General features: G+C 38.6%; 1 protein-coding gene across 5 annotated transcripts in view; it reads right to left on the bottom strand.

Annotated features, from left to right (window-relative positions):
• LOC129475165 (variable charge X-linked protein 3-like) overlaps positions 1 to 23093 on the bottom strand; it is a 545231-nt gene that overhangs the window by 27823 nt on the left and 494315 nt on the right. For 3 of the 5 annotated variants that reach the window (XM_055267200.2, XM_063634964.1, XM_063634963.1), the window contains one exon: positions 9874 to 9979. The exons of the other annotated variants lie outside the window; for them this stretch is intronic. The gene's annotated coding sequence lies outside the window, so the exon portion shown is untranslated. The remainder of the gene's footprint in view (positions 1 to 9873; positions 9980 to 23093) is intronic. 5 annotated transcript variants of the gene reach the window in all.

Here is a 23093-nt window from a genome sequence, read left to right as displayed (position 1 = left end):
TTTGCTGTGCTGGGTGAGGTAGGAGTCTGATTTTCATTGGAATAATTAATCTTTTCACAACTGATTTAGCATACTAGCTTTACGAGCTACTGCGGTCTATCTATCTGATACAGTTTCCTGACTTTTGAGTTCTCGGTTTATTCCAGATTCTGTGTATTCTGCCTTTTGTTTTAATTTTTAAAACCCTACATGTTCCAGTGCCCCCTCCCTGCCATGATTTCCCATTTCATTATTTTTCTGGCTATGTTTTTCACTACAGGTGAATTTTAGAAGTCAACAAAGGGAGTTTGTTCGGAGTCATTTTGAGTTTTTATTAATTAATTTAGGCAGCTTCAACATTTCTACAATATTGTGTCATCTCACTTACTGGCAATTTATGTTTCAATTTTCTGAAGCACTTTTTCTTAAGCTTTATGCTTTTCTTCACATTTTTCATTCCTGCTACTTACTAAATTGGCTCCCGAGAATGTAATTATTTTGTTTGCTACTAAGAATGTTATTTTTCTCACATAATATTTTCTGAGTGTCATTTGGATGTAGAAACGTTTTTATGTAAGTATCTTTCTGAATTCTTCTGAATTCATGTGTTTTGTCGAATTCTTTTCAAACTCTCCTATAAGGTTTTTTAAAAACAAGCACCTTCATGAGATTATTTAATCATTTTTATGATAGCAGAACATATTTATTTATTCTGATTGTGCTTAAAAAGATTTTCATTGCTTCAGTGCTTAGCATGAAGATGGTATTTGTCTTATGTCGTCTTTCAGATCAAGAAAGTAGTAAACTCTTCTGAATTTTGTCAGATTTGGCATTTTAAAAATCTTTTGAAAGTTGGAATTTTCAGCCTTTTTGCCAAAACAAAACTGTCCATTAAGATCTTTGGCACCAGAGTATCCAAGAGAACCCCTTTAACCTCTTTTTCATTGTCTATGTAGAACTATATTGGGGTTTTCACAGTGCTCTTCCTTTTCTAGGTGTGGCTGTTTTATGGGCTCTTGTGACACCTGTGCATACTTCCTGCAGCACAGTAATGTACGTACATACATATACATACACACACACCATATATATATATACACATATACATACATACACACACACACACAGTTGATTCTTGTTATTTATGATAGTAATGTTCTATAAAGCCACTGTGAATGCTGAATTACCATAATACCATTGCTCTTAGGAGAAACACAGGCTTAGGGAGTCTATGAAGTCTCTGGTCACAACATTTTCATCAACTGACCTTGGTTTGTGTATCTCTGTTTAAAGACACTGTATTTAATATATATAGTTGATTCATTCATGTTGAATGCGCAGCCAACAACACTATGACTCATGCCTGAGAAAAGCTAATTGAACACACCCATCTTCTCTGTAGGACACATCAGAGCTTTTTTGTGCTTAGCAACATTAGACAGCACTTCAGCACCAGGCTTGGGTGCCATTTGAGAGTGACATCACCAACAAAAAGCACAAAAATGTGAGCAATGTGGGTGTCAGTTATTGAAAATTGTCACCACTCTGTGCATGTCTCTGGATGACTACGGAAGTGCTAGATTACAAATCAATTTTAGTAAGTAAGCAAACTTGCAAATATGGAAGTCAAACACATGCTGAGAATGTGAGTGTGTCATCTGCAATAGACTGTGAGCGTCTCAGTGTAGGACACAGATATTTCTCATCCTTGTTCCAATGGAAACAGCATAATGCCTAGCACTGGGTAATCTACAGACTAAGCTGTTCTTACATTTTTTTTAAATTATAGAGTTTTTTTCAACTTGAAATGCAAGTAAAATAGATAAATTCAAATAAAATAGATAATAGTAGATTTCCTCTGCTTGATATTTTGTCATTCACCTTGTCCTTTGGGCAGGTAAAGTGAATTGCAAGAGATTATATTACAAGCAGGTAATTACAAGCCTCTAGAAATGATGCTTTTCGGATCTAGGATCCTAGTTGAGTGCATTTTTCTTTACTCGAAGCTGTCTCACTTCCCAGGCACTCTTATGATAAACTCAATGATGTTACCTCTCCTAGAAAACATCACTCATAATTCTTAGTTTCATGTAATTCCTGAGCTCTTTGCAGTGTGAACATGTCTAATATATAACAGCTGGTATTGAAATGACGATTTCACCACAAATTGTAAATTGTCCAGTCAGGATCTCAAATGCCCTTTTCCTATCAGGAATCATTTGGTAACATAGTGTCCTGGAAGTAATAATCTCTGCTATATATGGAGCCTTATTAGGGAGGAATGAGCCCCCATAATCAGTTCAGATGCGTGATTTAAGGAGACCTACACCAAGCTCTGCCACTGACGTAATTATCCATGTAGGAGGTCTTTGAGAGGGCTTTCCACACATTTTTATCTTATAACTCACCCCTGTGTGGAGTTACAAGAGGACTGTGTTTAAATGCTTGAGGTTTGATAATGTAAAATGAAGCAAAATTAGACCTTAATCTGTGTCAACACTAACTAAATGAAGTTTTCAACATATTTAGTCCCTGGTCCTGGCAGAGAATCGGGGTGATGTAGCCAAGAGTTCACATATGTCTGCCAGCTCAGCTTTTCTTTGCTATAAGGGCTGCATGAGAAAGGGTTCCCATAGACCCAATGGCCCCAGAAGCTGCCTGGAGCACACCATTCCCTTTCACAAATCTAATGTTCTGGGAGAAATGCTGACCTAAACAATGTGACTCCATGAGAGAGGATCACCGAATTCTTTCATCTGCTCATCTCCCATAAACCCACAATGAAAAGTGCTCTGTGTAAACTTCAGGAACCTTTTTCTCGTGTTTATGGTAAATATCAGGAAACAAGAACATGTTTCCTATCTTGTAGTTCTGTTACCTACAACCAGGATTCCAACATTATATAAAGCATTCAGCTTCTCGTTGGCTTCCATTCTCTGGATAAGCATGTATTTTGGAGAGATTCTATTTTCACATGAAGAGATGGCTAAAGTCTCATTAACTTAGATCACATTTCACATAGAAATGGTTGTGTTTCTCTGGTGCTACAGCCTCTGTCCACAAAGAGTGGAGATAAGCTAAACTACTTGCTGTAAAGAAATGCATCATGCTATTCAATGGAAGGGATGTGACCTAAAATTTGAGGGTTGAACCTGTAGCAAGGAATCCAGGATTACAGAAAAGTTAAACTTTGCAGATGTTCTAATGCCAAGAAACAACTTATCTTTCAGCAAGTCATGGCAGATGAAAATACACTTGGCTTTTAATAATCATTGATCTTTTCTTTTGTCTATCTATCTTGCTGGTTACCAGAAATAAAATTCTATCATCTATCTATCTATCTATCTATCATCTATCTATCATCTATCTAATCTCTGTGTGTATCTATCTATTCATCCATGTATGGATGTATCTATCCATCATCTATCATCCATTTCTATTTATCTCTCTCACTATCTACATATCTATCATATCTATCTAATCTGTCTATCATCTATCATCTATTTATATCTAATCTCTATATCTATCAATCTATCATCTATATCCATCCATCTATGTATCTATCTATCCATCATTAATCTCTATGTATCTATGTATGTATCTATCTATCATCTATATATCTACCTAGCTATCCATCTATCATATGTTTTCAGGTATGTATGTATCTATCTATTTATCTTCTATCATTGATCTCTATCCATCCATCATCTATGTATGTATGTATGCATCATGTATGTATGTATCTATCTATCTACCTGTCATCTATTTCTATCTATTCATCCCTGTATGTATCTATCTATCTGTATCTGCCTGCTTATAGCACACATCTATCTTTTGATGGTCTGCAAAATTCATGCAAGAAATGTGAACACGGTGAAAGTCTTTTTTCTTGTTTACTTGAGTTTTGCTTGCAATGTTTTGAAGAAACAAAACCCATTTGAATGAAACCATGATGTGCGCCGTCCCCAGGAATGCAGTGAAACTCCCCAGCAATTCACTTGCCCCAGCGTGTATGTCCCTGGGAACGCGGTGAAGCTCCCCAGCAATTCACTTGCCCTAGTCTAAGAGAGAGAATTTTTCATGGTATAAGTATGTAAGTGTTTAGTGTTTGTTGTATTCATAACTAATACAATTTTAGGCACTCAATACAAATCTACACAATAATATATTCTGTTTAATAAGAATATTTACTCAAGCCCATAGTTAACTTTATGTGAGTCATCTTGTGAAGTAGCAGAAAATCCAAGACAACATAATGTTTGTGAACCTGTATTTACTTACCTTATAGTACCACTTATATCTAAATGCCTGGAAAAATAATAATTTAAATGGAAACATTAAAATACTGTATCTTTAGGTCTCAGTGTTACAGTAGAGTCAAATGTCAGCTATTTAGGATCTGCTAAGGTCATATGTAGTTTTCAAATATTCTATGAAAGGAGAAAAATTCAGCTTATTTCCTGAAACCATGGGGTTTATAAGGAGAGTTGTATTATCTGATAAGAATAGATGTTTTGTATTCCAAAGCAGATAACATTTAGGCTTTTTTACTGTTCACAAATAAGTCATGTATCCATAAACTGGGAGAAATAATAAAGGAAATATCATTCCATCCCTTTAATTTTAAGGACCTGAGACTCCTTGAGTTTATTCGTGTTCCAATAAAAGGATGTAAAAGCTATATGCAAAAGCTTTTAAATCATCTTGGATGCCTGCTATTGCTAATATGCCTTTGAAGCTATGCCTTTGAAGCGTCCATGGGTTGCAAATTTACAAAGCCCTCCACACTCACTGTATTCAAACTATTCTTTGACGTACTTCTGATTTTCACAGGAATCTCAGGAACTTAAAGGATGTGGCAAACACTAATTACATGAAGTATGTGAAGCATGTAAGAGAGCAAACTTGAGGAAGATAAATATTAGCCCCACTTGATTGTGATGTCAAATAAGAGGTAGAGGCTGCCCATGCTTATGCCAGATCTCTGGAACTGGGTGGTGGCACCGACATGCCTTTATCAACTAGATTCACAATGTTGCTGGCTTTCCTCATTAGCTTGTGAAAATAATTATGGCAAAGCTCTATTTCAGTACTGTACAAAGTGCTAGGTAACTGTAATAAGTTACTTAGAATTGAGAAGTCAAATAACTTTTTTTTTTATTATACTTTAGGTTTTAGGGTACATGTGCACAACGTGCAGGTTTGTCACATATGTATCCATGTGCCATGTTGTTTTGCTGCACCCATTAACTCGTCATTTAGCATTAGGTATATCTCCTAATGCTGTCCCTCCCCCCTCCCCCCACCCCACAACAGTCCCCCGAGTGTGATGTTCCCCTTCCTGTGTCCATGAGTTCTCATTGTTCAATTCTCACCTATGAGTGAGAACATGCGGTGTTTGGTTTTTTGTCCTTGTGATAGTTTACTGAGAATGATGTTTTCCAGTTTCATCCATGTCCCTACAAAGGACATGAACTCATCACTTTTTATGGCTGCATAGTATTCCATGGTGTATATATGCCACATTTTCTTAATCCAGTCTATCGTTATTGGACATTTGGGTTGGTTCCGTCTTTGCTATTGTGAATAGTGCCGCAATAAACATACGTGTGCATGTGTCTTTATAGTAGCATGATTTATAGTCCTTTGGGTATATACCTAGTAATGGGATGGCTTGGTCAAATGGTATTTCTAGTTCTAGATCCCTGAGGAATTGCCACACTACTTCCACAATGGTTGAACTAGTTCACAGTCCCACCAACAATGTAGAAGCGTTCCTATTTCTCCACATCCTCTCCAGCACCTGTTGTTTCCTGACTTTTTAATGATGGCCATTCTAACTGGTGTGAGATGGTATCTCACTGTGGTTTTGATTTGCATTTCTCTGATGGCCAGTGATGATGAGCATTTTTTCATGTGTTTTTTGGCTGCATAAATGTCTTCTTCTGAGAAGTGTCTGTTCATGTCCTTCACCCACTTTTTGATGGGGTTGTTTGTTTTTTTCTTGTAAATTTGTTTGAGTTCATTGTAGATTCTGGATATTAGCCCTTTGTCAGATGAGTAGGTTGCAAAAATTTTCTCCCATTCTGTAGGTTGCCTGTTCACTCTGATGGTAGTTTCTTTTGCTGTGCAGAAGCTCTTTAGTTTAATTAGATCCCATTTGTCAATTTTGGCTTTTGTTGCCATTGCTTTTGGTGTTTTAGACATGAAGTCCTTGCCCATGCCTATGTCCTGAATGGTATTGCCTAGGTTTTCTTGTAGGATTTTAATGGTTTTAGGTCCAACATGTAAGTCTTTAATCCATCTTGAATTAATTTTTGTATAAGGTGTAAGGAAGGGATCCAGTTTCAGCTTTCTACATATGGCTAGCCAGTTTTCCCAGCACCATTTATTAAATAGGGAATCCTTTCCCCATTTCTTGTTTTTGTCAGGTTTGTCAAAGATCAGATGGTTGTAGATATGCGGCATCATTTCTGAGGGCTCTGTTCTGTTCCATTGATCTATGTCTCTGTTGTGGTACCAGTACCATGCTGTTTTGGTTACTGTAGCCTTGTAGTATAGTTTGAAGTCAGGTAGCGTGATGCCTCCAGCTTTGTTCTTTTGGCTTAGGATTGACTTGGCGATGCGGGCTCTTTTTTGGTTCCATATGAACTTTAAAGTAGTTTTTTCCAATTCTGTGAAGAAAGTCATTGGTAGCTTGATGGGGATGGCATTGAATCTATAAATTAGCTTGGGCAGTATGGCCATTTTCACAATATTGATTCTTCCAACCCATGAGCATGGAATGTTCTTCCATTTGTTTGTATCCTCTTTTATTTCATTGAGCAGTGGTTTGTAGTTCTCCTTGAACAGGTCCTTCACATCCCTTGTGAGTTGGATTCCTAGGTATTTTATTCTCTTTGAAGCAATTGTGAATGGGAGTTCACTCATGATTTGGCTCTCTGTTCGTCTGTGATTGGTGTACAAGAATGCTTGTGATTTTTGTACATTGATTTTGTATCCTGAGAAGTCAAATAACTATTAAGTTCAACTTACTTAGAATTGAGTTGTCAAATAACTATTAAGATTATAGATCGACTTTCAGTAAAATCCTGCCTGAGTCTGTCTTCAGAAATTGATAACAAGGAGCCACATACTCATATGTTCAGATGTTGTTTGTGAAAATTAATACAGATGCAGAGTCCAACTCTCTTAATTTCCTGGAATAGGGGGCCCATCACAAGCAAACTATGAAACCTAAACAAATACAGTAAAATGAATACAATTGATCCTTGAACAACATGAGCTTGCACTGTGAAGCTCCACTTATATGAGGATTTTCTTCCACCTCTGTCACCCTTGAGACAGCAAGACCAACCCCTCCTCTTCCTCCTGTTCCTCAACCTCCTCAACATGAAGACAAGGATGAAGACCTTTATGATGATCCACTTCTACTTAATGAATACTAAATATATTTTCTCTTCCTCATAGTTTTCTTAATAACATTTTCTTTTCTCTAGCTTACTTTACTGTAAGAATACAGCATATAATATATATATAACATACAAAATATGTGTCAGTTGGCTATTTATGTTACCAGTAAGGCTTCCAGTCAACAGTAGGCTATTAGTAGTTAAGTTTTTAGGGAATCAAAAGTTGTACATAGATTTTTTAAGTGCATGGGGGCTGACACCCCTAACCCCTGTGTTGTTCAAGGTCAACTGTACATCTGAATATGTATGGGAATAAGGCCTATCTTTGTTACGCATTATGGACGATAAAGAATTAACCATGACTCTTGTCTTTAGGAGTTTGCCTCTAAATAGAAAGAATGGACCTCATTTTTTGTTTTTTTTTTTTGAGACAGAATTGCTCTGTCTCCCGGGCTGGAGTGCAATGGTGAGATCTCGGCTCACTGCAACCTCCGCCTCCCGGGTTCAAACAATTCTCCTGCCTCAGCCTCCTGAGTAGCTGGAACTACAGGTGTGCACTACCACTTCCAGCTAATTTTTGTATTTTTAGTAGAGACAGAGTTTTGCCATGTTGGCCAGGCTGGTCTCGAACTCCTGACCTCAAATGGTCCACCTGCCTCGTGGCTGGGATTACAGGTGTGAGCTATCACGCCCAACCAGAATGGACCTCACATTCACCACATAGGCTTTAAATAACAAGCTGGGAATTGACACAACAGACAGCCTTGAGTTCAATCTCTTGAGGCTTGGGGCACGGAGCAAGAAATGTAGAGCATCTAAATCTTCCCTTTCTGAAGATTAAGTTAGTCTCAATCGGGGAAGAAACTTGCATAGCTGGTAATGATTTTTTAAGGTAGCAACTCAATGGCAGTCCATTGTCAAGAACATGTTAAAGTCACCAACAGGAGTGCCCTTCAATCTCAATTCTCTAAAGCTAAAAGTAGAGGGAAATCCTCTGCTCACCTGAGCCAAAGGCTCCTCCTCTGCCTCCCAATCTCTGCTCCTGGATCTACACCTCTCATGGGCAGTTGGAAATGGGAGTCGCCCCTCTCCTTAGGAGAAATGCCTCCTGCTACACACCAGTGGGTCACCTTTGCTTCTGGTTCCTACAGAATAATCTCATCACAACATCATAGTTTCCTCATCTGTTGATTCATATCCATTCATTTATTCGAGTATTTACTAAATATTTGAGTGGAAAAGCTCAATTCCAACACTGGGTCTTGCAAGTACAGTGCTGAACTAGACAGGCCTGGTTCCTGCCCTCAGGTATTTTGCACATCACTACTCATTCCAAGGTGTAAAGTTGGGCTCATCCAGGCTTAAATAGCTGCATATGTTCTGGGCCAAAACTTTAGGGTCCTGTACATCCATCTTAGGTCTTCATCTTTCAAAATATCTGCTCACACACACAAGGATAAACACGACTGAAGTAAGACAACCAAGTATTTTTTAATTGCCATATATACATATACATATACATACATATATGTGAGTGTGTGTGTGTGTATATATATATTTGGAGACAGGGTCTTGCTCTGTCACCAGTGTGGGAGTGCAGTGGTGTAATCATAGTTCGCTGCAGCCTTGAACCCATGGTCTCAAGAAATTCTCCTGCCTCAGCCTCCCAAGTAGCTGGGACTACAGGTGCACACCATGACACCTGGCTTATTTTTACATTTGTTGTTGTTGTTGTAGAGACAGAGTCTTGCTATGTTGTCCAGGCTAGTCTGGAACTCCTCGCATCAAGCAGTCCTCTAAAAGTGCTGGGATTACATGTGTGAGCCACTGTTCCTGGACTGTATTTTATATTCATGTTGAGAAAAGCAACATCCTCATGAAAAAAAAAACCACACATTTCAGAGAGACATAGCTGTGACTCAACGAATTCCTGCCATTTATTCTGCGGGATCAAATTCTATGTTCTCAGGCTTCTACTCCTCAAGGACTGAGGGTTAGCTGAGGAGTATTCTTAGCTTTGTAGAAGAGGCAGGATTGTCAAGCAGGGATGCAGCTGTGAAATGCTCCTATGTGCTGCCTTCGAGTTGCTACTTTGAAAAATCACTATGAGCCGTGCAAGTCCCTTCCTCTATTGGAACTAACAGAATCTTCAGAAACGTAAGACTTAGACATTCCACATTTTTTTGTCCCTTCTCTTCCCCCACCAAAAAAAACCCAGGGTGATTAAAGATACTTGGTTGTCTTAGTTTACTAATATGAGAAGGGGTGACCCAGGACTCAAAGAAGAAGCCCTTATGATGTATGATGAGAAGTCCATAGGCTTCTGTGTGTCATAGGGCTGGAGAAGGACATGCTTGGGAAGTGGAATAGGGTGACCATGACCTTGGAGTTCAGAAAGGCTGCTCCAGGGAATCAACACCAGGAAAGTGAGTTCCTGGTGAAGGGTAGTGGGAGGAGAGAGTGGATAACTGGTTTAGCCCACCTGTGTAAGTGTTGAGAGTTAGACTCTATCTACTTCTCCCCTCTCCCACGTCGGTTTCAGAAGCCTTGACTTCCAACTTGAGGTTGGCGAGTTTCTTCTGGGGATACTGGGGAGACATAAATGATAACTCAGAAGTGGTCAGAGCATCAGCATAGGCGGAATGCACTTGTGCGGTTTGTCACCTGTGGGGTTTCCAGGAAGGACACTTACAAGCCACATCCTCTTATCTCTCCAAATGCTTGGGTCCCAAGCTCTTCCATATAAGCCGCATCCTCTTAGCCCTCCACTGCCTGGGTCCCAAGCTCTTACTCTTTCCCTGCCACATTTCCTGTTGACTCTCAACAAGTCAGGAGTGTCAATCTGAGGCCATTTCCTAAGCTTTTGAAAGGAATCCTGAGTACTGTCTTTGAGACCGAGGACACTCTGACAGCTGATTTACCAGGGGGGCGTTTTTTACCCAGATAATACCTGAGGAAAATGAATGTCTGGTTGGTATTGATACCCAGTCATAAAGTAGAAAAAAATCACAGTGACAAATTGTGTATACACAATAAGAAATACAGTATTCACAGGTTATTTTCTTTTATTATTTATTTGACATTATGTTTTAGAAGAATTTGGTAGCTTTCTGTAGTAAACCCTACTTTCATCTTTCTGCCCAAGGAAACAATAGTTATGACTCAAGGGAAGTGTGAGGAAATCCAAAAGAGAGCATCTCCCCCTAAACCTGATCAAATTCTGTGGAGAGTTTGGCGTTAATTGAATGAAGTAGCAGCCTTTCTGTAGTTGAATACGTTTCAAAGTGAGATACAAGTTGTTTTCCCTAAAAGAGTGTGTGTTTGAGAGTGAATATTTGCACACAGACACATATTTATAAAGATCTGTAACAAGACAATGTGGTTACATTGTGTTTGAATCAACATGTTTTGGATTAAGTCTCACTTCATCAAAAGCTCCCATTAAGACAAAAAGTGTCTCTCTACTACTCTGTTTTCCTACATCATTACATAAAACTCCACCACCCCTGGTGGGGGAGGAAAACTAAGAAATCTATTTTAAATATTCAAGGAAAATATGTGCAGGAAGTGTTATCACATTGTATTAGCTACACCAACTGCTACATAGAAAAAAAGTCAGTTCCAAACTAACCAATATCCAGTCCTTGAAGTCTTCCGGGTGAGATTTTGCAGTGAGGGTCTCTAGAAAAGAAAGAATTGCTTACTTACTACCTTGAAGTGCTGGAGCTTAGGTGTGTGAACCTGAGGATGGTTTTCTCGTCTGTGTTTTAAAAACCATATCAAGTTTGTGCATGTTCAGGACCGACCTGTTCATGGGTGAGTGTGTGGGGCAGAAGGAGAAACTGGCACTCTCTATCTGTTCTAAAACAAAAACAAGGCTTTTGAATTACAAATTTGGAGGCAGAGTTCTGGCTCATGAGAGTGTTAAGGGAAATTATTTGCAAGCTTGGACATAAAAATATACAGCAAAGTCTAGATCTGTTTTATTTATTTTCTTTTTTGCTGCTGCAAAAGTCTTTTTTAAAATCTTTCTCTCTTCAGGTTAAAAGAAATGGACTGAGCTGGCATATTTATCAAAGCAATTTACTGAGAATGCACTTTGACAGACTGCATTAAGAATGTTGACTTGTGAAAACAAAGGGTTGCTTTATAATGCACATAAATTATATGCTTTAAAAAAGTGAAGGGTCTGAATTTTTTAATGATCCTCTAGCTAGGGCAGAATGGAGTTTTGCCTATTTTTCATTTTAGCACTTCAAAAGGTCTTCTCAGGATCCCATGGCTGACATAACTCAAGCAGAAAAGATAGCATGACTGCATTATGCTTTTCTACTTGGATCTATTGAAATTAGATTTAAGTCAACATATATTTATTAAGTATCAACCATGAACCAAAGACTGTGCTGAATGCTTTTAGGGATACAAAGATAAACCAAACAATGTCAGAAGAAGGTTGAAGGGAAATATCTCCTCAAATAGTAGCCTACCAGGGTATACTAAAAAAATGTGCCCTCAAAAGAACAATATGGTTTCAAAGAATCAATTGATTGTGTTTGGTTGAGGGCTAGTAAATGATCTTATTTAAAACCCAATTTTGACTTCCATGTTTCTTGAGGGATGGATACGGGAAGAGATAGGAATCAAGGGAGAAGGGGGAGTCCAGAGGCACTAAGCAGCCTAAGCAAAGGTAATGTTTAAGGTCTGTTAAGGTGGCTGGTTTGACTTGATGTCCAAAGTACACATAGAGGAAGAGGAAGAGGAAGAGAAAGATGCAGGGCTGGAAAGAGTGCAGCCTTGACACATAATTGATGGAAAATATGAGGAAGAGATGAAGATCTGGTAAGAAAATGCTATGCTGAAGGTGATATTTAATAATGGTTAATCCTGAAATGGTGTATGGTTGAATTGGTGAGGGATATGACTGAAGTTCCATCATGGGAGTATGGTAAAAAATTGCTGAGAAACAGTTGTATCTGAAATGCATGGGAAAACATGTAAGAATGGAAAAGAAGATGGATGTAGAATATTATCTATATACGTTGGTAAGTGTTTGTGGAGTGAGGAAATAGTTTAAAAATTACTTCTGCTATTATTGGCTTGACCAAGGATTGGGGTCAAAAGTTCTTTCATAATTTAGTAAAACCTGACAATGATACAAGGAACAATGAGTTAGAAATTTAAATGTAAGGGAACAAGTAAATAAATGAATTCACATGTACACATAAATCAATCTAGTTAATTATGTGAACACTTCTACACAGGAAACGATAACAAAAATGCTCAGAGAAATTAAAGGCCTACATACAGAAATATATCATGTTTATAGTCTGGAGGACTCAATATTTTTAAGATACCCATTTTTCCAAGCTTGTGCAATCCCTATCAATATTTTACCAAAGATTTTGTGGAAATTGTGAAACTGACTTGTAAGATTTATATCCAAAGCCAAAATACCTAAAAAGTAGCTAAGGTAAAAACAAAGGCCAAATACTTAATTTACCAGATATCAAGAATTACAATGAAGCTATGGTAATCAAGATAGTAGCACAAGAATACACTAAAAGATACATAGAAAACAGAGTCTAGAATCTAGGGTACATCCCATATATGCAGTCGACATATTTATGAAAAAGTATTACAGCAATTCATTGGCGGGAAAGAATGGTTACTTAGGATAGGTGATGTTGGTTCCATTGGATTTCAATATTTTAAAAATAAAGTTTTACCTCTACCTCAAATACATTAATATGAAATAGGTCACAGATGATCTGTAAAATATGAATTATAAGACTTATAGACAAAAACAAGAAGAGTATGTTTATGAGCTTGGGATATACAACAGTTTTTAAAGAGAACACAAAAATTACTAGGCATAAAAAACTGATAAATTGGTTATTAAAATTAAAAAATTTTGCTCATCACTAGACATCACTAAGAGAGTTCAAGGATATGATAAAGAATGAGACATTATGGTCTCCAGAGGACTGATATTTAGAATATATTAAGAAATCCTATAAATCAGTACAAAAAAGACAACTCAATTAAACATTTTCAGAAGATTTAGACAGACCATTTCCAAATAAGGATTTCTGACTGGCCCATAAGCATATGGAAAGTTACTCAACAGCATTCTTTATCAGGAAAATATAAGTTAAAGCCATAACGACATACCTAATGCTAAATGACGAGTTAATGGGTGCAGGAAATCAACATGGCACATGGATACATATGTAACAAACCTGCACATTGTGCACATGTACCCTAAAACCTAAAGTATAATAAAAAAAAAACACTAAAAAAAAAAAAAAAGCCATAACGACATGCTACAGCCCAGCTACCAGAATGAATGAAATTGTGAAACGATTGACAATCCCAAGTATTTGCACATGTCTGTGGAGTGACTGAAATTCTCATATATGGCTACTGGGAGAGTGAATTTGATGCAGGACAGGCGAGTCCCAAAGTGGGGTTTAGCCTTTCAGGATTTTTGGCTTTGCCAAGGATTCAAAGGTAAGCCAGTGGTAGGGTAGAAGAAAACAGCTTTATTGAAGCAGCAATAAAAAGAATTTTACTTAAAAGATTTGTACAGTATATGCATGCTATGTCTAAAACATGATGATAATTTTGAAAACTTACTTTATCCTTTATGTAGAATGTTGTAAAATGTTCCATTTTAGCAACAACAAAACAATTGTAAAGGCATTTTTAAGAAATGAGGCAAAAATCTATTACGTTAATTTTTTCCCAGAATCTTATTGACCTACACATTTCCACATATTATGCATTTCAGTAAAACAATGGAGAAGAAATACATTTTCTTCACTTTAGAAAGAAAAAACCCCAAGCCTATTAAGCATAGCAATGATTGGAAGCATAAAAATGAAACTATCTTCGTTTATAAAAATGATTGCCCTGATCATATTATATACTCGTGTTTCAAAAGAAATGTTACCCAATAGAATTATACTGTACCTGACCGCTCACAACTCTCATTTTATTTCTGATCTAACTTATAGTTATCTCTGGAAAGAAAATGGCCTTCTGGTAATATATGTGACATCATGTGCTGAATTTGCAAAGAGGGGTAATTTTGATGAGAATAAATTCATAATAACATAATACATTTCAAGTATATAGGCCAATATTCACTCTAATGTCTATACCTTTTCTCCAGTCTAGCATCTGATAGCATTTATGGAAAGTTTCACTGGCTGATCAAAATGTTCATATTCTAAAGTGATTTAAGTTTAACTCATTTAAAGCATATAAGTCATGATGTGAGATGCAATTGTGTATTTGGAATATCTCCATTGGTTAGTAGTTTTTAGTATAAAATGAATGAGCCTTCTGGGTCCTGGAAATATTTTGTATTTTGAATAAATATATTACACAAATATCTTGCCATACATAAACACCACCTCTTAATGTCGAAACAAATATAATTTGATATTCAAAGAAACACATGGTAATGGGGTGCTTCCCATGTGCAAGCACTTCAGATGTAGTGAGTTTGGGTCAGAATTTGCATTAGAAGCAGAGCCAAGATTCAAACACATCTCTTTCTGGGTCTAAAACCTATGATCTTCTCCTGTTTCCAAATAATATCAGAGGGCAAAATGGCATGGCTACCAAGATCCCAGACTATGGAATGAAGGAAAATGGGTTTCCTTCACAGTTCTGCCACTCACTCACTCTGGGGACCTTGAGCAGACTCAAATTAGTTGGTCAACGGTTGATTGGCCAACATCAATGCCAACCTCACTCAGTTATCACAAAAATCAGACATCATGATATGTGACAAGTCCAGGGTGCAGTGCCCTGCCAATGGTGAGAGTCTCAATCCCTATCTACGGCTATAAGCAAACATCTTAGATGGTATAATTTATACATAATATAAATTTATTTCTCTCAATTCTGGAGGCTGAGAAATCCAAGATCAAGGCACAGACAGATTTGGTATATGGTGAAGTCTGCTCTCTGCTTTGTAGATGGTGCCTCTCATTGTGTCCTCATCTGGATAAAGGGTGAAAGGGCCAAAGCGATCCTCTCAATTTCTTTCATAAGGGTACTCATCCCATTCAGGAGGCTGGAGCTCTCATGACCTAATCATCCCTCAAATCCTCCTAATACTATTGCATTGGAGATTAAGTATCAGCCATAAATTTTGGAGGGACACTAACATTCAAACCATAGCAGTGAGGGCTCTATAAAAGTAAGTCATATTTATGACCCAACCACGTTTGCAATGAGGAGTTGTGGGGCAGATTTGACTGTCATAACAATTCTGGGTTTCTCTAAACTTGGGCACATCCTGTAGTTGAGTTGTTACAAGCTCATGTGACCATGCTGAATGGCTGGTGAGACACTGGAGATGTAAGCTGCCTCTTTATCTGTCTGTAGATCATCTTAACAGTTTATCATTAGGTTTTTACTTTTGAGATGGAGTCTTATTCCGTCACCTAGGCTGGAGTAAAGTGGTACAATCATAGCTCACTATAGCCTTGACCTCCTAGGCTGAAGCAATCTTTCCGCTTCCATTTCCTGAGTAGCTGGAACTACAGGCACAAACAACCATGCCTGGCTAATTCTCAATTTGTTTTGTACAGATGGGGTCTCACTATGTTGCCCAGGCTGGTCTTGAATTCCTGGAATCAAGCAATCCTCTCACCTCAGCCTCCCAAAGTGCTGGGATTACAGGCGTGAGCCACCGTGCCTGACCTATTCTTAGATGTTGAGAGAAGCACACTGAATGCTTTTGCTAATGCTGAATAATAAAATCTTAACCGCCAGTTACATGGCAAATACTTCCTGAGCATTTCACAGATAGGATATTATGAAATCAGTAAGAAAATGTGGGGAGGTAAATAATAGTGTCCTCGTATTGCCAATAAATTAAATGAGTTTGTGCTGCGCTGTTTTGAACAGATTCAACTTGTACTTTATTACAATGATATAGCCCAACACTCGGAGATGATAGTTCAAGTATTTTGTAAAAGTATCACAAAGAAAGATGCAATAGGGAGGGGACACACACACACCCCACAGAGATAGTGAAGAAAACCAAGGAGAAAAATTGCAACAGGTAAGAGAACAGCAACTTTTGTAGAGAAGAGGACAGTCTCCTTAACAGAGTGCAGCCAGGAAAGCCCTTCTGATCAAATGACATTTGAGCCTAGACCTGGGAGAAGTTGAGGATATATCGAAGATATATTTTCAAAGTAGAGCTGAATCTCTCAGGATTTGAGAGAATGTCTACGTCAGATCATGGGATGATACTGCCATCGCTCCTCAGGCAGCAGGTGGCTATGGCTTCCTTGTGACTTCAGACCACGGTGGAGGCACCAACCTAATGGGTGCTCATTGGAGCCTGTAAGTGTCAGGAGGAGAAGGGCTGTATGATCTTTCTGATATGGAAGAGCATGTAGAGGAAACCAAGCCTTTACTTGAAGCCACCATCATATTTTCTTTCTGTCATCTCTGTAGCTTTCCTTGTTTTGACCAGACAAGTTAAAACTGTTGGATCTGCCAACAACCTTCATACCATGCCATTTTCCAATATGTATTCTGAATGTGACAGCTAATCACTTCATCATGGTAGGCAAATGTAGAAAGCCTGCCATTTTTGCAACCCAATGTATGATTTATCTGTAATCTGCAAAATAAAACCTAAATCACCAAGCCATAAATTGTTACTGCTGTGTGCTGTTTACAAGAGATTTGAATGACAGGATGGCATTATTGGAAACCTGATAAATGTCAATTTAAGAGTTTTTTCCCAAAGTGCAAGACAGATTGACACTATAATAGATACTTTATAGAGAGCTATAGTTTACTCAGATAAATAGTGTTTTCCACGATGATTTTGTTATTGAGTCATTATTCTTTTCATACAGTGGTTTGGTAGCCAATTCATACAGAACCACAATTCTCTAGGCTTGCTTTGACCATACTATTTAACCTAGTGGAGATTAGGCTCAATTGTTTTGAGCAGCAGGAATAAAAAATCTTGAAGAAGAGATACTAAATCAAGGTTCAACATAGCCACCACACACACACACACACACACACACACACACACACACACAGTGCAGCATAATGCAATTGTCTTGTAAGAATTTTCTACAGAATTCATTTGAGAGAAAAAAATATCATCTTTTTAATTACAGTTCCCAGATTTGCTCTGCTGTTGCTGACACAGTATATTAGCCACCCCGATTATGTTTTAGAGACTCGTGAAAATTTCGGGTTTCATTGTGTTTGCAAAATGTTTCTCGGAGTGCACATTGTATGCTGACATGGCAGACTGTTGAACTAATATAATGTTACTCTGATTAAGCTGATTAAAAGCTGTGTGTTTTGACACATATTGGAAAAGGCTAAGCTGTTGGAATAGGGGACAATAATGAAATAAAGCTTAAACTTGTTCCATGTCACGCAATATCATGGTTCCTCCTAACAAGATTACGATGACATTAAGATTCCTTTCTCATCTAAATCTGGATTTTGTGAGACAATGTACAGACACATTTTAAGAGGCATCACCCGTAGTAAAGTGTTTAAGAAGATAGTTCACAGATCCAACTTTTAATAAAATATAGGCTGTGACATTAACTCATATTTCATAGGCTTAGGGTTTTAAGGATCACCCTTTAAGGAACTGGTTCTTTCCCTAGAACTTGTCTTTAATAATTTCAGTAGCTGTCATTGGAGGAGCAACAGCACTGGCCATGGGTTTCTCTGACCTCCTCAGGTTGTTCCTGGAAATTTCGCACCAGGGTTAGCTGATCATGTGCTTCCTACAAAAATTATTTTTTATTAAGATGACAGGATAAAATAAAATACCTAAACCCTGTATTTGCTGGGCATATGCAAAGTGAGGAAAAAACACATTTATGTACCTACATATAGGGAAAATTAGCCAAATTCAAATTTTTATAACTCATTCTTTATTCTGGTTTTCTTTTCTTCTTCTGATTAACCATTAACCTATATCATAGGTGGTTCCCACCCAAGTTTTCTAGGGCTTTCTCTATAAAGGAGAACAATTTATTTGTATTTAGTAACTATTTTTTTTCTCTTTTTTTGCCTATACTTTATTCACTTATTTGAGACACAATCTCACTCTGTCCCTCAGGCTAAAGTGCAGTGGTGTGACCCTAGCTTACCGCAGCCTGAAACTCCTGGCCTCAAGCAATCCTCCCACCTCAGCCTCCAAGTAGCTGGGACTATGGGCATGCACCACCATGCCTGGCTACTTTTTAGATTTTTTTGTAGAGACAATGTCTCACTATGTTGCCCAGGCTGGTCTCACACTCTTGGGCTCAAGAGATCCTCCCACCTTGGCCTCCCCAAATGCTGGGGTTACAGGCATGAACCACCATGTCTGGCCTGCCTTTCCTTAAAAATATTATGGAACAATGAAAACAGCAATACCTCTGCAAATCTGTAATATATGGTTCTCATGCCCTCCATGGATTCTTTCCACAGTGGACAAGCATTTCTCAGCACTCACTCTGTTCATTGCTCTTTCAAACGATATGGATAAACAACAGACTTTCATAAAGCACTTCAGAGCCCTTGAAGCACTTTGACAATGGTTGTCCTACTTTATCCTCGAAATGACCCCTTAAAGAAGGAAAAACAGATGTTATTATCTCCATATTTGCAAACAAAATATAATCAGACAGATTATACAGTTAGGCAAAGTTCTTACAGCCATGAGTGGGGTAGTTTGGTCCTTGGACTTCTAGTTTGAAAACTTTTCAAATCTTAGATTCATTTCTTTACTAAGTTTCACAGTTTTCAAATCTGTGGTTTTCAATCTTTGGATGTGCACTCTTGCACCCAACAACCTAAATGGATATAAACACTGCTATGGACTGAATTGTGTCCCTCAAAATTAATAATTTGGAACCCTAACCACCAATATGAGTGTGTCTGAAGACAGGGCCTTTGAGGAAATACTAAAATGAAGTCATAAGAGTGGGCCCTCACTCAATAGATCTGGTGCTCTTATAAGAAGGGGAAGAGACACCAGCACTCTCTCTCTACCATGTTAGAATGTGGCTGCCTGAAGCCAGCAAGAGAGCCTTTACCAGAACCTTCACCTTGCTAGACCTTCAACCTAAACTTCCCATCCTCTAGTACTGTGAGAAACGGAATTCTGTGGCTTAAGCCATGTAGTTTGTAGTGTTTTGTTAAGATAGCCTGAACAGATTTGTATAAACAGAATAGTACTATTACAAGAATTATCAACTAAGTTTTCTCGCATGTGAAAATTATACATTCACAGGCATATATATGTATTAGTTTATTTTCACGCTGCTGATAGAGACATACCCGAGACTGGACAATTTACAAAAGAAAGACATTTAATGGACTCACAGTTCCACATGGCTGGATATAAGGTGAAAGGCACGTCTCACATGGTGACAGACAAGAGAAGAGAACGTGTGCAGGGAAACTCCCCTTTGTAAAACCATCAGATCTCATGAGACTTATTCACTATCGCAAGAACAGCACAGGAAAGACCTGCCCCCATGATCCAATTACCTCCCACCCTGTCCCTCCCACAAGTGGGAATTGTGGGAGGTACAATTCAAGATGAGATTTGAGTGGGGACACAACCAAACCATATCAATATGCATAAGTGTTTTCAGCTATGCTGAGTGAATAATGAATGGCTTTCCAAATATGTCCACGTCCTTAATCACCAGAGCCCATGCCTGTGTCACCTTATATGGCAAAAGGGACTTTGCTGTTGTGATTACGTTAAGGACTTTCAGAAGGGGAGATGATCTTGGATTATCTGCCTGTGTTCAAAATAATCATTAATGTCCTTTAAGAGAGAGGCAGGAGAATCAGAATCAGAGAAGGAGATGGGACAAGGGAAGCAGAGGTTGGAGTGATGGAGGAGGAAGCCACAAGCTAAGGAAGGCAGGTGGCCTCTAGAAGCTGGAAAAGGCAAGAAAATGAATTCTCCCCAGGAGCCTTCAGAGGAGACACAACGTTGTCAAAATATCAGTTTGAGACTTCCGAGACTGATTTTGGACTCCTAACATGCAGAAATAAAAAATAGTGTTTACATTGTTTTAAGAAACTAAATTTGTGATTAATGGCAAAGGAACAGTAGGAAAGGAATACCTCATCCTAAAAGGGAATTCTAGGATTAGAATGATTAAACTATGAAAAATTAAACTCATTTCAGAACCAACTTTTAAGGTTTGGGGATCAGTTGACAAAAAACCTCATCCACAAAGAATCAGGCATCTAAAAGTTTTCAGTTATAATTTAAGAAAAAGAATTTTAAAACCCTGCTGAGGCCGGGCACGGTGGCTCACGCTTGTAATCCCAGCACTTTGGGAGGCCGAGGCGGGCGGATCACGGGGTCAGGAGATCGAGACCACGGTGAAACCCCGTCTCTACTAAAAATACAAAAAATTAGCCGGGCGTGGTGGCGGGCGCCTGTAGTCCCAGCTGCTCGGAGAGGCTGAGGCAGGAGAATGGCGTGAACCCGGCAGGCGGAGCTTGCAGTGAGCCGAGATTGCGCCACTGCACTCCAGCCTGGGAGACAGAGCGAGACTCCGTCTCAAAAAAACAAAAAAAACAAAAAAAACAAAAAAAACCCTGCTGAATGCATGTTTATATATCTATTTATAAGTAACAATTTTAAGACTTTTAATGGCCACTTTAGCTAGCAAGAGAAGGAAATATTGCCATGTGTATTTACATATTTTGAAGCAAAAAGCTTAATACTTGGAGAGGAATCAGAAGGACCTACACTATTCACTGGCATAAACAGAATATCTACTTTCTGCCTCTTCAGTCACAAAAAAAGGGCCTATCTCTTGCCGCTTCATGCAATTAAAGAAAGAAAGATGCCTGGGTGTTTATTTTGGATATTCAGCACAATGGGAGCTTGTAATTAATATGAATCTTTTCCTTTGTGGCTATTTTAAAGTCGCAGGAAGTCATCTGAAAGGAAAGCCTGTATTTTTTTTTTTTTTTTTTTTTTTTTTTTTGAGATGGAATCTCGCTGTGTCGCCCAGGCTGGAGTGCAGTGGCGCAATCTCGGCTCACTGCAAACTCCGCCTCCCGGGTTCACGCCATTCTCCTGCCTCAGCCTCTCCGAGTAGCTGGGACTACAGGCGCCTGCCACCACGCCTGGCTAATTTTTTGTATTTTTAGTAGACACGGGGTTTCACCGTGGTCTCGATCTCCTGACCTCGTGATCCGCCCGCCTCGGCCTCCCAAAGTGCTGGGATTACAAGCGTGAGCCACCGCGCCCGGCCGGAAAGGCTGTATTTTTAAAACTTCAGGTAATGCTCCCAAGCTTGGGAGGTTCACGCTAATAAAAACAATGTCTTTTGAAAAAGAATATAGAACTAGTTATATTTTTTATATGTTACGAAAGAAAAACAGTCCTTGGAGGACAAAGATCTCTAACCAAGCCTTATCCTCAGAGCTGTGGGGAAGCACCAGGTCAGAGACTTTCAATTCTAAATTTTAAAGTCTGCATCTCTCCTTGTTTGAGCTACACCAGATCCTGGCTGCACATGTTCGCCATTCCTCCACCATTCCTCCACCATTCCTCCGTTATCAGTCGTGAGTTCTCCACAGTCTCCCAGCACTTTGCATGTATTTCAGTCATGACACTGAGCATGTCTCATGGTGTTCTATTATTTCCATCTTTATGTCCATGTGTACCCATTGTTTAACTCCCACTTATCAGTGAGAACACGAAATATTTGATTTTCTGTTTCTGCTTGAATTTTCTTAGGATTATGGCCTCCAGCTCCATTTATGTTGCTTCAAAGGACATGGTTTCATTCTTTTTTATGGCTGTGTAGTATTCCATAGATTATATGTATCACATTTTCTTTATCCAGTCAACCCTTGATGAGCAGTTAGATTGGTTCCCTGACTTTGCTACTGTGAATTGTGCTACAATGAACATCCTAGTGCAAATGTATTTTTTATATAATGATTTGTTTTCCTTTGAGTAGATACCCAGTAGTGGGATTGTTGGGTTGGATGGTAGTTCTATTTTTAGTTCTTTGGGAAATCTCCATACTGATTTCTATTGAGGTTGAACTAATTTATATTCCCACCAATAGTGTATAACAGTGTAGTCACTTGTTCTGAGTGCATTTCCCCCTGCTGGTCTCTTAAACAATCAGCAATTAAGAAACAAGGTCTGTGTCTAATCATTGACATGTTCCTTCCCCACTTTCTCATTTTTCTCTATTGCAAGCCTATCTACAGTGTTTGGTATGCAATAGGCATTCAATAGTGTTGGTCAATGTCTCCTCGTTCTTGCTCCACGCAGGTCTGCGTGGACCCCTGGCAATGTTCATGGCACAGGGAGCTTATTCCCCCAATCCTCCTCTGGGGACCTGGACACTCAAGCATGTGTGACACGCTGTCTTTCTTCTGTACCAAGACCAAGGCTCTTACCGGGCACTCCATCCTGGCCCTGGGACTGCAGTGGCCTCTCAGAACAATTCTATGACATCTACCTTCATTCTGTTGCTTAAAATTCTTCTCACTCTTGTGCCTTCCAATGAAGTCACTTCACTAAACGTGAAAACAAGACAAGACAAAACATAACAAAAAAAAAGTGTTTTGGATAATACACATTCAGAGAAGACTGAGGAAGCAGGAGGAAACATCTTTTCTTTTTCAATGTGCTTTTTTTTTTTT

Source organism: Symphalangus syndactylus, chromosome X, assembly GCF_028878055.3.
Source record: "Symphalangus syndactylus isolate Jambi chromosome X, NHGRI_mSymSyn1-v2.1_pri, whole genome shotgun sequence".
NCBI classification, from domain to species: Eukaryota; Metazoa; Chordata; class Mammalia; order Primates; family Hylobatidae; genus Symphalangus; species Symphalangus syndactylus.
The sequence above is the reverse complement of the archived record's forward strand: the minus strand, read 5'-3'. Positions and strand labels throughout refer to the sequence as shown.